Genomic DNA, 14,148 nt, shown 5'->3' with positions numbered 1-14,148 from the left:
CACCACAGAAACAGGCAATCATAGTTTCCATTCCATTGTTCCCATCATTCTGTTCTCTCCCTCGTATCCCACTTGCTGCAGAGGCAAAGATAATCCTATATAAGTTACAAAAGCCGTGAAATAACTGGATACTGTCAAGGGATATCTAGAGTATAGAGATAGATGACTAAAACAGAACTAAAGATTAATTGGTTCCAAGATATTTTTAGCTTAAGAACAGGATCAGATCCATGGGTGATCATTCGGTTGATGTTATTGCCACCTAAATAACTGATTTATTAGGGACAGAACTTGAAAATATACTGAGAAAATAATGTGGCATTATAATTTATTTCCAGCTAGACATTATTACGAGTAACACGATATTAGGAAATTACAGAAGTTAGGGACAAATGTATAAAGCCCTTTTGCATTTCTTAATGGTCTGAATCTGTATTTGGGGTAGTTAAGAAATGCGAAAAGGCCTTTTCTTAAGCACAAAGCCCTTAAGGAATCGCAAATTGCTAATTTTTACCTTGTCGAAATTGCAGTTTGCGATTCCCAGAATAGGAAATCGCAAATAGGGATTCCCTAATTGCAATTCCTATTCTGATGTACAAAGCATTTCCTAAATACAAGATAGGCATTTAGGAGATGCAATTTAAAACAAGCACCCCAAAGTGTTTTTTTACTTGCAATAGAGCACACACATGCCCCTTAGGCATATGTGTGCTCTAGAGGTGCACCAAGGGGGGCCTTTTGCCATCCCGGGTTTTGCATTTCCTAAATAGTGATTTCTTAATGAGAAATTGCTGTTAGGGGAAATGCAAAACCGACCCATTGACTAAATTATGATGGCATTTCTTAATACTAATTTCCAAATAGCGATTCCTACTTTGTAGGAATCACTATTAGGAAATCGATATCCTTGTACATAGCATTTTGCATTTCTTAAATAGCGATTTCTATGAAGTCACTGTTTAAGAAATGCAAAATTTCATTTTTGAACATCTGGCCCATAGTGTCCAAAGATTACAGCTCAAAGGCAGCTTTATATTTATGAATAAATGTTTAGCAATATACCCCACTGAAGTCCCATGCAGCATTATTAATATTTACTTTAAAAAAATAAAAACATTTGAGGGCATGCAGACAGCGATGGTTTATCAAAATTACATTGCCATGTTGTGTCTTAGAGGTGTAAAGGTGGTGCGAGTAAAGGAATTTACAAGGACCTATCACCACCGGAGCGTCACTATTAGTGACGCTCCGGTGGAGCTATGCACTGCGCCATATTTACAAGGTGGCATTAAACCACTTTTTGTGGCTTAACTCCACCTTGTAAATACGGCCCCTTCACACACACCACTTTGAGTGAAAGGGGCATGCAATGGGAGTTGCTGTGGGCACGCCATGGCAACACCCATTGCATTTTGACGCTGCCCCAGATTTACAAGTTTTCGAAAAACTGAGGCAGTGTCAAAATCTAATGCCACCCCAGGGGTGGTGTAAGCATTTCTCAACGAGGAGAAATGCTTTCATTTCTTTTCATTTTTTGCTATTAAGAGCAAAAGACGATTGAAGATTGCTTTTGTGCAGGAAGTTTTCCCTTCCTGCACAAAAACAATCTCCCCCACAGGCACAGCCATCCTTGCACCATAGAGCAGGGGTGGCTGTGTTGGCGCTTGGCAGCAAATTGAGGGCCGGCGCAGGAGACAACACAGCCATGCTCCATATTCTATTAAATACAGCGCATCCATGCTTTTTTAAAATTACGGAGCGCTGCACTGACAAATATGGTGCAGCATTGCGCTCCTTCATTTTCTCGTAAATCTGGGCCATAGTGAGTGCGTTTTTCTTTTTTGAATATGGCTATCATTGTATTCTACACAGTTAATAGAGGGGATCAATATTTTGTAATGTCAGATCAAAGAGTCCTCAAATTAGTGGTAGGATTTGATTTTTTCAAAAGGGATACTCCTTTTGCTAAAAAGAAGTACATACCACACACAACTATTTAAGTGGACAGTTACAGGTAAATGTATTTATTTACTCAAGGAGTGCCAGTTAAGGTCCACGAGGACCTGTCTCATTCCAGATTTTTGAGATATCTCCAATCAATAGATTTGTAAACAATACAATTTAGTGCAACTAATTTAAAGTCGGAGGTTATCCAGAAAAGGATGAGGCAACCCTGAGGTTTGCCTCAACATATTGTATAAGAAAGTTTCCATTCATGAATCCACCTCTGGAGAAGTGACACCCTTGGAACCAGAAATATCCATATAAAACTTTGGCAAGAGTCAATTGCCAAATGGCAACAAGACTCCAGTCAAGATCTGTACACCAATGACATATGAATGAATGAATGTACAGATAGTCACGGTAGCCTTATATATCACAATTATGCAAATGTCTCTCATAAAGGACGTTGTGATCATTTTTGATCTTGAATAAGACAACCTTCAACATTTTCTCAAAAAAGAAGAGTGTAGAAGGCACAATCCATCTTCAACTGAACTATTTTTGTCAATCTGTCTTATACAACCTCTTCCTGGGAGATCTCAACTTTCAACTCGACTTCCCACAGACAACAACGCCATAGACCTCCTCAAACGAATGGACAACTCAGGCCTCAAACAACTGGTCACAGACCCCACGTTCAAAGCAGGGCACACGTTGGACCCCATTTTCACTATCCCGCAACAGAATCAGCTACAGCCGCACCACGGATCTCACCTGGTCATAGCACTCCATTGTACATTTCACCATTGCCAGAGCTCACCACACCCCCTACAACAACCACAGGCTCCCCACTGCAACAACCACAGGCTCCCCACTACAACTGGATCAAGGCCACCCAACATAACTGGGAACACGCCCTCTGCACCACCCTACCCAACAACACCATAGACCTGAACCTGGCAGTAGAGAAATTCAACGCCTGGATCACCTGTGCCGCAGATCAAGTGGCACCCACAAAACCGGCCAGACAGCATAGACCCAATAAACAGGCCAGCTGGTACATCCCAGAACTCAGCATGGCAAAACACATATGCAAGCAACTGGAAAGAAAGTGGCAGACCACCAGAAACAATCTAGACCAGGCCACCTACAAGACGGCCCTGAACATCTGCCACCACAAGCTAAAAGCCATCAAGAAGGAGGCCCTGAAATGCTGGATCAAGACCAGCGCAAAGCACACCAAAGTACTCTTTGCTATAGTCAATAAGTTCACCCACCAGCAAGCCACAGAAATCTCTAGCCCCCTCTCAGGAACTTTGCAACACCTTCACCAATCACTTCCACAACAAGATTGAGATCATCTACAGAAACTTCGACCCCCTATCTGCTGACCGCCCCCAAACCACACTCACCAGGGCCACTGTCCATAAGCTCACAGAATGTGAGCTGCTCACCACACCGAACACAAACACCCCCATGAACTCCATCCTCTTGGGGGCACTAGCAAGTGACATGATCAGCCTCCAGCTTACCTCCCCAACACTCTGCTCCTATGTCCAGCCAAGTCCTGGAGGAGGCCATCAATCTCCAACTCACGCAGCACCTGGAAAGAAACAACCTGCTTGACTCTTCACAATTCAGATTCAGAGCCAACCACAGCACTGAGACAGCCCCCATCGTTGCTACTGACATCATCCCCACCCTGCTTGACAAAGGAGAATTAACCGACCTAATCCTGCTGGACCTCTCTGCAGCCTTCGGCACTGTCTCCAACTGCACACTCATCCATTGACTGAGACAGTTCGGAATCACAGACGACACACTGAAATGGGTTGCATCCTTTCTCTCAGGGTGCACCCAGAGAGTCTGTGTTCCTCGTTTCACTTTGTAACCCAAGCACAACATCTGAGGCATTCTTCAAGGCTCCTCCCTCAGTCTCACTCTCTTCAACATCTATATGACTCCTCTCGCAGACATCGTCAGAACCGACAACATCAACATAATCTCCTATGCTGATGACACACAGCTCATCCTCTCGCTCGCAGCAGACCCCACCACTACAAAAAACAACTTCCACAACTGCATGAAGAGATTCTCCACCTGGATGAAGAACCACTGCCTGAAGCTCAACACGGACAAAACCAAAGTTCTGATCTTCGGCAGACACACCTCCATCTTGGACGACTCCTGGTGGTCAGCAGAACTTGATCTCACCTTTACTACCAAAAATCACGCCCGCAACCTCAGTCTCATTCTGGACAGCGAACTTTCAATGAAACGCCAGATCAATGCAGTCCCCACATCCTGCGTCCCACACCCCCACAAGCTCTGCAAAGTCTTCAAGTGGCTTCCTGTCAGCACAAGAAAAACAGTGATGCCAGCTCTCCTCACAAGCAGACTTGACTACAGCAATGCGCTCTACGCAGGTACCAACACCGTACTCATGCAAAAGCACCCACATCTGCCAGTACCTGAGAGACCTCCACTGGTTCCCCAACCAGGAAAGCAGTCAATTCACGTTCCTAACCGACACCTACAAGTCCCTCCATGACCTAGGACCCACCTGCCTGAACTACCGCCTGAGCTTTCACACACTGCCCAGAAACCTCCATTCCACTCACCGAGCTCTCGTGCAGTTACCACAAACTAGATGCTGCTGCACTGGAGTTCGTTCCTTCTCCTACTTAGCTACCAAGTCCTGGACCACCCTCCACCTACACACCGCTCCCTCCCTAACCCACTTCATGAAGGGGCTCAAAACCTGGCTTTTCGACCAACACAGTATTAAAGCGCCTGGGTACCTACTGAGTGACAAGCAACACTCTAGAAATACAGATTGACTGACTGAAAATTGTCACTGAATGAAAAAATTTATGGAGGTCATTATGAGTCCGGCAGTGGAAGTGCTACCGCCAACAAGGAGGCGGTCGGGACCACTTAATATGAGACAGATAGAAAAATTGGAGCATAGCAACCATGTAACTGCTGCTACTTCCAGAGTGGGAGAGCTGCCAACGACGGCAGGGGCCATCTTCAGGCAAGTGGAAAAGCCTTTACCACCCACCATAATACAAAACACCACACTGCCAAGATTTCTGGGGTGGAACCACCACCACACAAAGCCCGGGGGAAGTGAGTCATACATAAGGAAACACTCACCATAGGGACACAGACGACACGGAGGCTAACATGGAGCATGAATTTGAAACCTTCCCAGTGCTGATTCTTGCAACATTCCTACACAACCGTGACCGCTGACGAAGATGACAACGGTGAGTACAGCCACCTAGCACTCAAGGGAGGGAAGGGGACATTACACACCCACAAGCCACACGCATCATCCACACACACCACCACGTCCAACACATGCACACTGACACCCTTACACACACACTCTTACCACCAACACCCCAACGTACCCCCCCAAACTAGGTACACAATCTGTACAAGTAGACACATACCTGACACATGCACAGCAAGAAAATGCGAAGGACATACCTGTGTGCACGACCCTCCAATATTAAAACGTTAGACTACAGAAGAACATTGCACCAACATGTCTGTTGGCCAGATATATTTAACCAGAAACTGGAGGCAGAAAAATAAGTGCAGGCAATACCATGGGCCAGTCCCTTAAAATAGTCCAGTTGGGCCCACAAGGCCCCCACTTGACTCCTAACACGGCCTCCTCAGGGAAGGGGCATCAATGGGGCAGGCAGGCACCTCAGGGAGCAGGGGCAGGGGGTGGTGGGGGTTGGGGACTCAGGCTTGGGAGGAGGTTTCCCTGGCTTAGGTTTTGGAGTGGGTGGGGTTTTGGACTTGCCCTGGGAAGGAGTGGGAGTGGGCTTGGACCGGGATGGGAGTGGGATCAGGCCTCCTACATGTCCTTTTTCTCCCTGGGGAAGGGGCACAGGACTGTGAAGGGATGACTGGGGAGGACACTGACGAGGAAGGAGTGGATTTGTGAGGGCGAGGCAGCATTTAGGGACAAGACGGAGTGGGCCAGTGGGTTCAAAAAGGTTGATATGGGAAAGGAAAATCTTTTTAGGTGCACATGGAGGGGTTTTGGAGACAGGTTTGGGAGTGGAGGTAGAGAGAGTGGAAGTATGTGGTGTAGGCGTGCTGTCAGTTGATGCAGGCGTGTGCTTCGTCTGCTCAAGTCTGGTGGATGGCTGTTGCGTAGATGTGTGGGTACGTTTGCGTTTACTCGGAGGAGGGGCAGAAAAAATGGGAGCAGACAGGGAGCTAGTGTAGATGGATGTAGTGAATGTCTGCAGGTCTGGTGAGTGTGGTGCAAGTGTCTGTGAAAGTTGTTGTGGTGACTGTGGGTGTTGTGTCTGGGGTGCGTGAGTGGATGTCTGCAGTTGTGACTGTGAGAATGGTGGCTGGAGCAGTGACTGAGAGTGCAGAGAATGTAGCTGTGCATTGTGAGGGGACAGACAGGGGGAGGGGTGGTTGACACAATGAAGGAAGTGGCTGTTGTCGTGTGTGCAATTGGATGTTGGGTGTGTGCCTGCATGTGGTGGGGCGTGTGGTGCCTATTTTTCTCTTTGACTCTCTTGTGTGTTGTCTTGGGTGCATGTTTGTCTGTATGTGTGCTTGGGATGGGTGAAGAGAGTGGGGTACTGGAAGGGGCAGAGGAGGTAGGTGGGGGGACCTAAGAACCAGGGACATTGGCTTCCATCAAAGAGGAGGCCAGAGCCTGAAGAGATATCTGTGGGCCAGACATGGCACCGTGAATACCTTCCAGGTATGCATTGCTGCACCTGGGATGCCAGCCCCTGGATGGCATTCACAATGGTTGCCTGCCCTACAGAGATGGTTCTCAGGAGGTCAATAGCCTCCTCATTGAGGGCAGCAGGACTGACTGGGGCAGGGGCAGAGGTGCCTGCAGCAAAGGAGATGCCCACCCTCGTGGCCGAGCTGGCATGGGTAACTCGGGGGTAGCTATTGGGAGGGCGGTGCTGGTACGGGGGTGGCGGAAGACATGTATATCCGGTGTTTCCACAGTGTCCGCCACCACCAGGGAGCTTCCATCGGAGGAGCTGTCATGGTCACTACTGCAGTGGAAGTTGCCTCCCCCGTGGTGCTCCCTCTCCCTCCATTCCACTGATCCCCTCGGCGTCGGTGGTCTTTGCCTCTTAGGTCCCGTGGGCAGCAGCATCCCCACTCACCGGTGCCTCTGCTCCTTCACCAGATGATGCTAATGCACACATGAACACAAGAACACAAAGAGGTGGGGTGGGACAAAAAGAAGGATGTAGGCTGTCGATACCTGATTGAATGGCATGTTGGCACAAACGCATTCCCACCCGTCCCAAACATTATCCCTCAACATCACCCACTACATCAAGGTAGGTATCTCTGAGTGGTGCTTTAGCTCCCACAATACATGGACCTACCTACACTTCACTGCCCAACAACATCACCATCCATTCTGTACATTTCCAAATAGGCTGAGTTTGAACAAGAAAGAGGGATGCTGTCCCACCATAATGTGTCCAGTCTCAGAGGACATACATCAGACCTACTCGGCCACCCATGGGACCTGTGACATGGCAAAATACCCACCCCATCTAAGCAGAATTCACAATCCCAATTAAGGAAAGGGGGCACCAGCATGGACATACCTTAGTACTACCCAGCCGCTACGTGCCAACCACCCTTTTGCACCCAACTATACTGCACAATAAGCAATGTTATCAGTGGTGGTACTCACCCCCTTGTGGCTGCTGTGTTGCCTTCAAGTGCCCATTGGGGGAGTCATGGTCCGATGGGCACCCCTTCCCCGTTGGGAGGCCGTCCTCAGCTGGGCCTCTGCGGTCTTCCATGCCCAACATCTCAGGTCCTCCCACTGCTTCCCTCGGTGTGTGCTCTGCTGGCTGTATACCCCAGGGTTCGCACTTCTTTGGCGATGGCTCGCCAGTATCCCTTCTTCTTATGGGCACTAACCTGCATGTAACACACAGAGGAAAAACTAGCTGTGAGTGGAGGTGCACCCTTAACACATGGGACACAACAACACCTGAAAATTTTCCATTCAAACTTACTGTCATCCATGTGCCTACACACATATGCCCAGGCACACTGCACCTATCCATGCCCACATTCACCAGTCACTCGCACAAGCCTCCCATGCATTTGCACACATTCCTAGGACCCATGAATACCACTCACCTGGTCCTCTGGTCGCCCTACAGCTTTGCGTACAAGGGTATCACCCCGTCCACCAGCTTCTCCAACTCCAACCATGTGAAGGCTGGGGCCCATTCCCCTGTAGCCCGTGCCATTTCCAGTGCCATTTCCAGGACCAGAGTCAGGACACAGCAGCACACACAGTGGAGTAGTGGCCGTCTTAAGGTGTATGAGTCAAGCGGCATAGGCAAACTAAAATGGCGGTGTAGTAATGGGGGGGGGGTGTATGTCTGGCAGCAAATGTTGCAACAGTTGTATTGGTACAATGCAGTTAAAAGTGTGTTGCATTTCTCGTGCTGACAAATGCTACTATGGTGTCCTACTCCTGACATATGGCTACTTCATGGAAGTTGATAGGATGAATTTAACACTGCTGGAGTGTACACTGTCATATACTTACCATTCACCTCTCTGTACAATGTGTTCCTGCAAGATGTGTGTACTTAGGATCATGTTTGATGATGTCAGTTATATGTAAATCCGAAACATTGGTATGGAATAAAAACAATATTTTGGTGTGACCAAGTACTGTTTATTGATGTTGTGCATGACAATAGGGGTGGGAATGTGGAAGGGATTGGGCACATGGTGAACAAAATACTCTGTTACATTCCACAAGCTGTTGGTAGAACAGGGGCAGAATAGATGGGGTCAATGTTGTAAAGAAATGGCTCCCTGTTGCAGTTACCCCCCACTTTTTGCCTGATACTGATGCTGACTTGACTGAGAAGAGTGCTGGGACCCTGCTAACCAGGCCCCAGCACCAGTGTTCCTTCACCTAAAATGTACCATTGTATCCACAATTGGCACACCCTGGCATCCAGATAAGTCCCTTGTAACTGGTACTTCTAGTACCAAGGGCCCTGATGCCAAGGAAGATCTCTAAGGGCTGCAGCATGTCTTATGCCACCCTGGAGACCTCTCACTCAGCACAGACACACTGCTTGCCAGCTTGTGTGTGCTAGTGAGGACAAAACGAGTAAGTCGACATGGCACTCCCCTCAGGGTGCCATGCCAGCCTCTCACTGCCTATGCAGTATAGGTAAGACACCCCTCTAGCAGGCCTTACAGCCCTAAGGCAGGGTGCACTATACCATAGGTGAGGGTACCAGTGCATGAGCATGGTACCCCTACAGTGTCTAAACAAAACCTTAGACATTGTAAGTGCAGGGTAGCCATAAGAGTATATGGTCTGGGAGTCTGTCAAACACGAACTCCACAGCACCATAATGGCTACACTGAAAACTGGGAAGTTTGGTATCAAACTTCTCAGCACAATAAATGCACACTGATGCCAGTGTACATTTTATTGCAAAATACACCCCAGAGGGCACCTTAGAGGTGCCCCCTGAAACTTAACCGACTGTCTGTGTAGGCTGACTAGTTCCAGCAGCCTGCCACACCAGAGACATGTTGCTGGCCCCATGGGGAGAGTGCCTTTGTCACTCTGAGGCCAGTAACAAAGCCTGCACTGGGTGGAGATGCTAACACCTCCCCCAGGCAGGAGCTGTAACACCTGGCGGTGAGCCTCAAAGGCTCACCCCTTTGTCACAGCCCAGCAGGGCACTCCAGCTTAGTGGAGTTGCCTGCCCCCTCCGGCCACGGCCCCCACTTTTGGCGGCAAGGCTGGAGGGAACAAAGAAAGCAACAAGGAGGAGTCACTGGCCAGTCAGGACAGCCCCTAAGGTGTCCTGAGCTGAAGTGACTCTAACTTTTAGAAATCCTCCATCTTGCAGATGGAGGATTCCCCCAATAGGGTTAGGATTGTGACCCCCTCCCCTTGGGAGGAGGCACAAAGAGGGTGTACCCACCCTCAGGGCTAGTAGCCATTGGCTACTAACCCCCCAGACCTAAACACGCCCTTAAATTTAGTATTTAAGGGCTACCCTGAACCCTAGAAAATTAGATTCCTGCAACTACAAGAAGAAGGACTGCCTAGCTGAAAACCCCTGCAGAGGAAGACCAGAAGACGACAACTGCCTTGGCTCCAGAAACTCACCGGCCTGTCTCCTGCCTTCCAAAGATCCTGCTCCAGCGACGCCTTCCAAAGGGACCAGCGACCTCGACATCCTCTGAGGACTGCCCCTGCTTCGAAAAGACAAGAAACTCCCGAGGACAGCGGACCTGCTCCAAGAAAGGCTGCAACTTTGTTTCCAGCAGCTTTGAAAGAACCCTGCAAGCTCCCCGCAAGAAGCGTGAGACTTGCAACACTGCACCCGGCGACCCCGACTCGGCTGGTGGAGATCCAACCCCTCAGGAGGGACCCCAGGACTACTCTGATACTGTGAGTACCAAAACCTGTCCCCCCTGAGCCCCCACAGCGCCGCCTGCAGAGGGAATCCCGAGGCTTCCCCTGACCGCGACTCTTTGAATCCAAAGTCCCGACGCCTGGGAGAGACCCTGCACCCGCAGCCCCCAGGACCTGAAGGACCGGACTTTCACTGGAGAAGTGACCCCCAGGAGTCCCTCTCCCTTACCCAAGTGGAGGTTTCCCCGAGGAATCCCCCCCTTGCCTGCCTGCAGCGCTGAAGAGATCCCGAGATCTCTCATAGACTAACATTGCGAACCCGACGCTTGTTTCTACACTGCACCCGGCCGCCCCCGCGCTGCTGAGGGTGAAATTTCTGTGTGGGCTTGTGTCCCCCCCGGTGCCCTACAAAACCCCTCTGGTCTGCCCTCCGAAGACGCGGGTACTTACCTGCAAGCAGACCGGAACCGGGGCACCCCCTTCTCTCCATTCTAGCCTATGCGTTTTGGGCACCACTTTGAACTCTGCACCTGACCGGCCCTGAGCTGCTGGTGTGGTAACTTTGGGGTTGCTCTGAACCCCCAACGGTGGGCTACCTTGGACCAAGAACTGAACCCTGTAAGTGTCTTACTTACCTGGCAAAACTAACAAAAACTTACCTCCCCCAGGAACTGTGAAAATTGCACTGTGTCCACTTTTAAAACAGCTATTTGTCAATAACTTGAAAAGTATACATGCAATTTTTATGATTTGAAGTTCCTAAAGTACTTACCTGCAATACCTTTCGAATGAGATATTACATGTAGAATTTGAACCTGTGGTTCTTAAAATAAACTAAGAAAAGATATTTTTCTATACAAAAACCTATTGGCTGGATTTGTCTCTGAGTGTGTGTACCTCATTTATTGTCTATGTGTATGTACAACAAATGCTTAACACTACTCCTTGGATAAGCCTACTGCTCGACCACACTACCACAAAATAGAGCATTAGTATTATCTCTTTTTACCACTATTTTACCTCTAAGGGGAACCCTTGGACTCTGTGCATGCTATTCCTTACTTTGAAATAGCACATACAGAGCCAACTTCCTACATTGGTGGATCAGCGGTGGGGTACAAGACTTTGCATTTGCTGGACTACTCAGCCAATACCTGATCACACGACAAATTCCAAAATTGTCATTAGAAATTGATTTTTTGCAATTTGAAAAGTTTTCTAAATTCTTAAAAGACCTGCTAGGGCCTTGTGTTGGATCCTGTTTAGCATTTCTTTTAGAGTTTAAAAGTTTGTAAAAGTTTGAATTAGATTCTAGAACCAGTTGTAGATTCTTAAAAAGTATTCCAACTTTTAGAAGCAAAATGTCTAGCACAGATGTGACTGTGGTGGAACTCGACACCACACCTTACCTCCATCTTAAGATGAGGGAGCTAAGGTCACTCTGTAAAATAAAGAAAATAACAATGGGCCCCAAACCTACCAAAATACAGCTCCAGGAGCTTTTGGCAGAGTTTGAAAAGGCCAACCCCTCTGAGGGTGGCAACTCAGAGGAAGAGGATAGTGACTTGGAGGAAAATTCCCCCCTACCAGTCCTATCTAGGGAGAACAGGGTCCCTCAAACCCTGACTCCAAAAATAATAGTCAGAGATGCTGGTTCCCTCACAGGAGAGACCAACACCTCTGAAATCACTGAGGATAACTCCAGTGAAGATGACCCCCTGTTAGCCAGGATGGTCAAAAGATTGGCTTTGGAAAAGCAGCTCCTAGCCATAGAAAGGGAAAGAAAAGAGATGGGCCTAGGTCCCATCGATGGTGGCAGCAACTTAAATAGGGTCAGAGATTCTCCTGACATCCTAAAAATCCCCAAAGGGATTGTAACAAAATATGAAGATGGTGATGACATCACCAAATGGTTCACAGCTTTTGAGAGGGCTTGTGTAACCAGAAAAGTAAACAGATCTCACTGGGGTGCTCTCCTTTGGGAAATGTTCACTGGAAAGTGTAGGGATAGACTCCTCACACTCTCTGGAAAAGATGCAGAATCTTATGACCTCATGAAGGGTACCCTGATTGAGGGCTTTGGATTCTCCACTGAGGAGTATAGAATTAGATTCAGGGGGGCTCAAAAATCCTCGAGCCAGACCTGGGTTGATTTTGTAGACTACTCAGTAAAAACACTAGATGGTTGGTTAACTGGAAATGAAGTGTGTGACTATGTTGGGCTTTATAATTTGTTTATGAAAGAACACATTTTAAGTAACTGCTTCAATGAAAAGTTGCATCAGTATCTGGTAGACCTAGGTCCAATTTCTCCCCAAGAATTAGGAAAGAAGGCAGACCACTGGGTCAAGACTAGGGTAACCAAAACTTCCACTGGGGGTGACCAAAAGAAAGGGGTTACAAAAACTCCCAGGAGAAAGTGGGTGACACTAGAAACAAAGAAAAAGAGTCCTCTGTAGGCCCCCAAAAACCAGAACAGGTGGGTGGGCCCCAAGACACAACCCAAAACAAAGGTGGGTACCAGGGTAAGAACTGGGATGCCACTAAGGCATGGTGCCACAACTGTAAACAGTCTGGGCACCACACCAAGGACACTTCTTGTCCCAAAAACAAACCCCAGAACAAAATTCCAGGGGTAAACAGTGTAGCCATGGGAGATGACTCCTCAGATGAGGAGGTCTTCATAGCCTTCAACTGGAAACAGGGCCCAACAGGTGAGTTGGAGATTCCAGAGGGAAGTAGACACTTCCACCACCTACTGGTGAATGGAATCCCAACCACTGCCCTGAGAGACACTTGTGCCAGTCACACTATTGTGCATGACAGGCTGGTGCTCTCAAACCAGTACATCCCAGGTGAGACTGCCAGGGTAAGAGTTAGCCTAGACAGGGTCACTAAGAGGCCGGTGGCTTTAGTACCCATAGAAGTGGGTGGCACTCTTAGCTGGAGAAGGGTAGTAGTCAGTACAGACCTCCCCCTTGATTGTCTCCTTGGAAATGACTACCCAGAGGTTAGTCAGAGCCCAAGAGAGGAACTGGTCCAGTGCCAGTCCTCTCCCAAGGATTCTGGAAGTCCTGCCTCTGCAGTAAATGCAAGCAGGCCCCAGAAGAAGAAGAAAAGAAAACAGAGTAGGAAGGGTGGACAACCTTTAGCCAAGGTTACAGCAAGCCAAGGAGATTCTGCTCCAGTAGGGGAGAACTCCAAAAATGGCCCTGATAAAGTCCAACCTGACCCACAAGAAGTCCTGGCTAGTCAGGCAACTGTTAAACCTGAGTGGGTGGCTCCTCAGCTAACAGAAGAAAGAGTGGAAGAAGGGTGTTTACTACAAGATGTGGTAACCCCCCACTCTAATACAGCAGACAGGCAACCTGAACCCAAAGAGGCCTGTAACTTAGCCCCTTCCCTTTTAGGTGAAGAGCTAAAGGTGTGGTTCTGGGCACTGACAGCTGTCAGTGGCCTCTGCTGGGTGTTAGCCTTTATGGCTGCACTATCCTTAGCATGGTGGTCTGACCCCATGCCAAATAGCAAGTTAGGCCCCCTGACCCTATTGGTCATGGTGGGGTTACTCCAGCTCTGGGTAACCTCTCTGGGTAAGCTAGGGGTAACCCTGGCCAAGATAAGATTAGCAGAGGTGGATACCTCTAAGACCAAAATAGAAAGAATGGGTGGAGACATTGAAGAGGCAGACAAGAGGCAATTCAGACTAGGTCCTATCACTGTGGAAGTAGGTCAGTTCCCCAAAGGGAATGACCTGAACAGAA

At 48.5% G+C, this 14,148-nt stretch overlaps 1 protein-coding gene across 1 annotated transcript in view; it reads left to right on the top strand.

Moving 5' to 3' along the window:
• The window catches only part of LOC138293808 (venom factor-like), a 473,276-nt gene that overhangs the window by 219,812 nt on the left and 239,316 nt on the right, over positions 1 to 14,148 (top strand). The gene's annotated exons all lie outside the window — the stretch shown is intronic.

The sequence above is a fragment of the Pleurodeles waltl genome, chromosome 4_2, assembly GCF_031143425.1.
Source record: "Pleurodeles waltl isolate 20211129_DDA chromosome 4_2, aPleWal1.hap1.20221129, whole genome shotgun sequence".
NCBI lineage: Eukaryota > Metazoa > Chordata > Amphibia > Caudata > Salamandridae > Pleurodeles > Pleurodeles waltl.
This window is presented reverse-complemented; position numbering and strand designations above follow the sequence as displayed.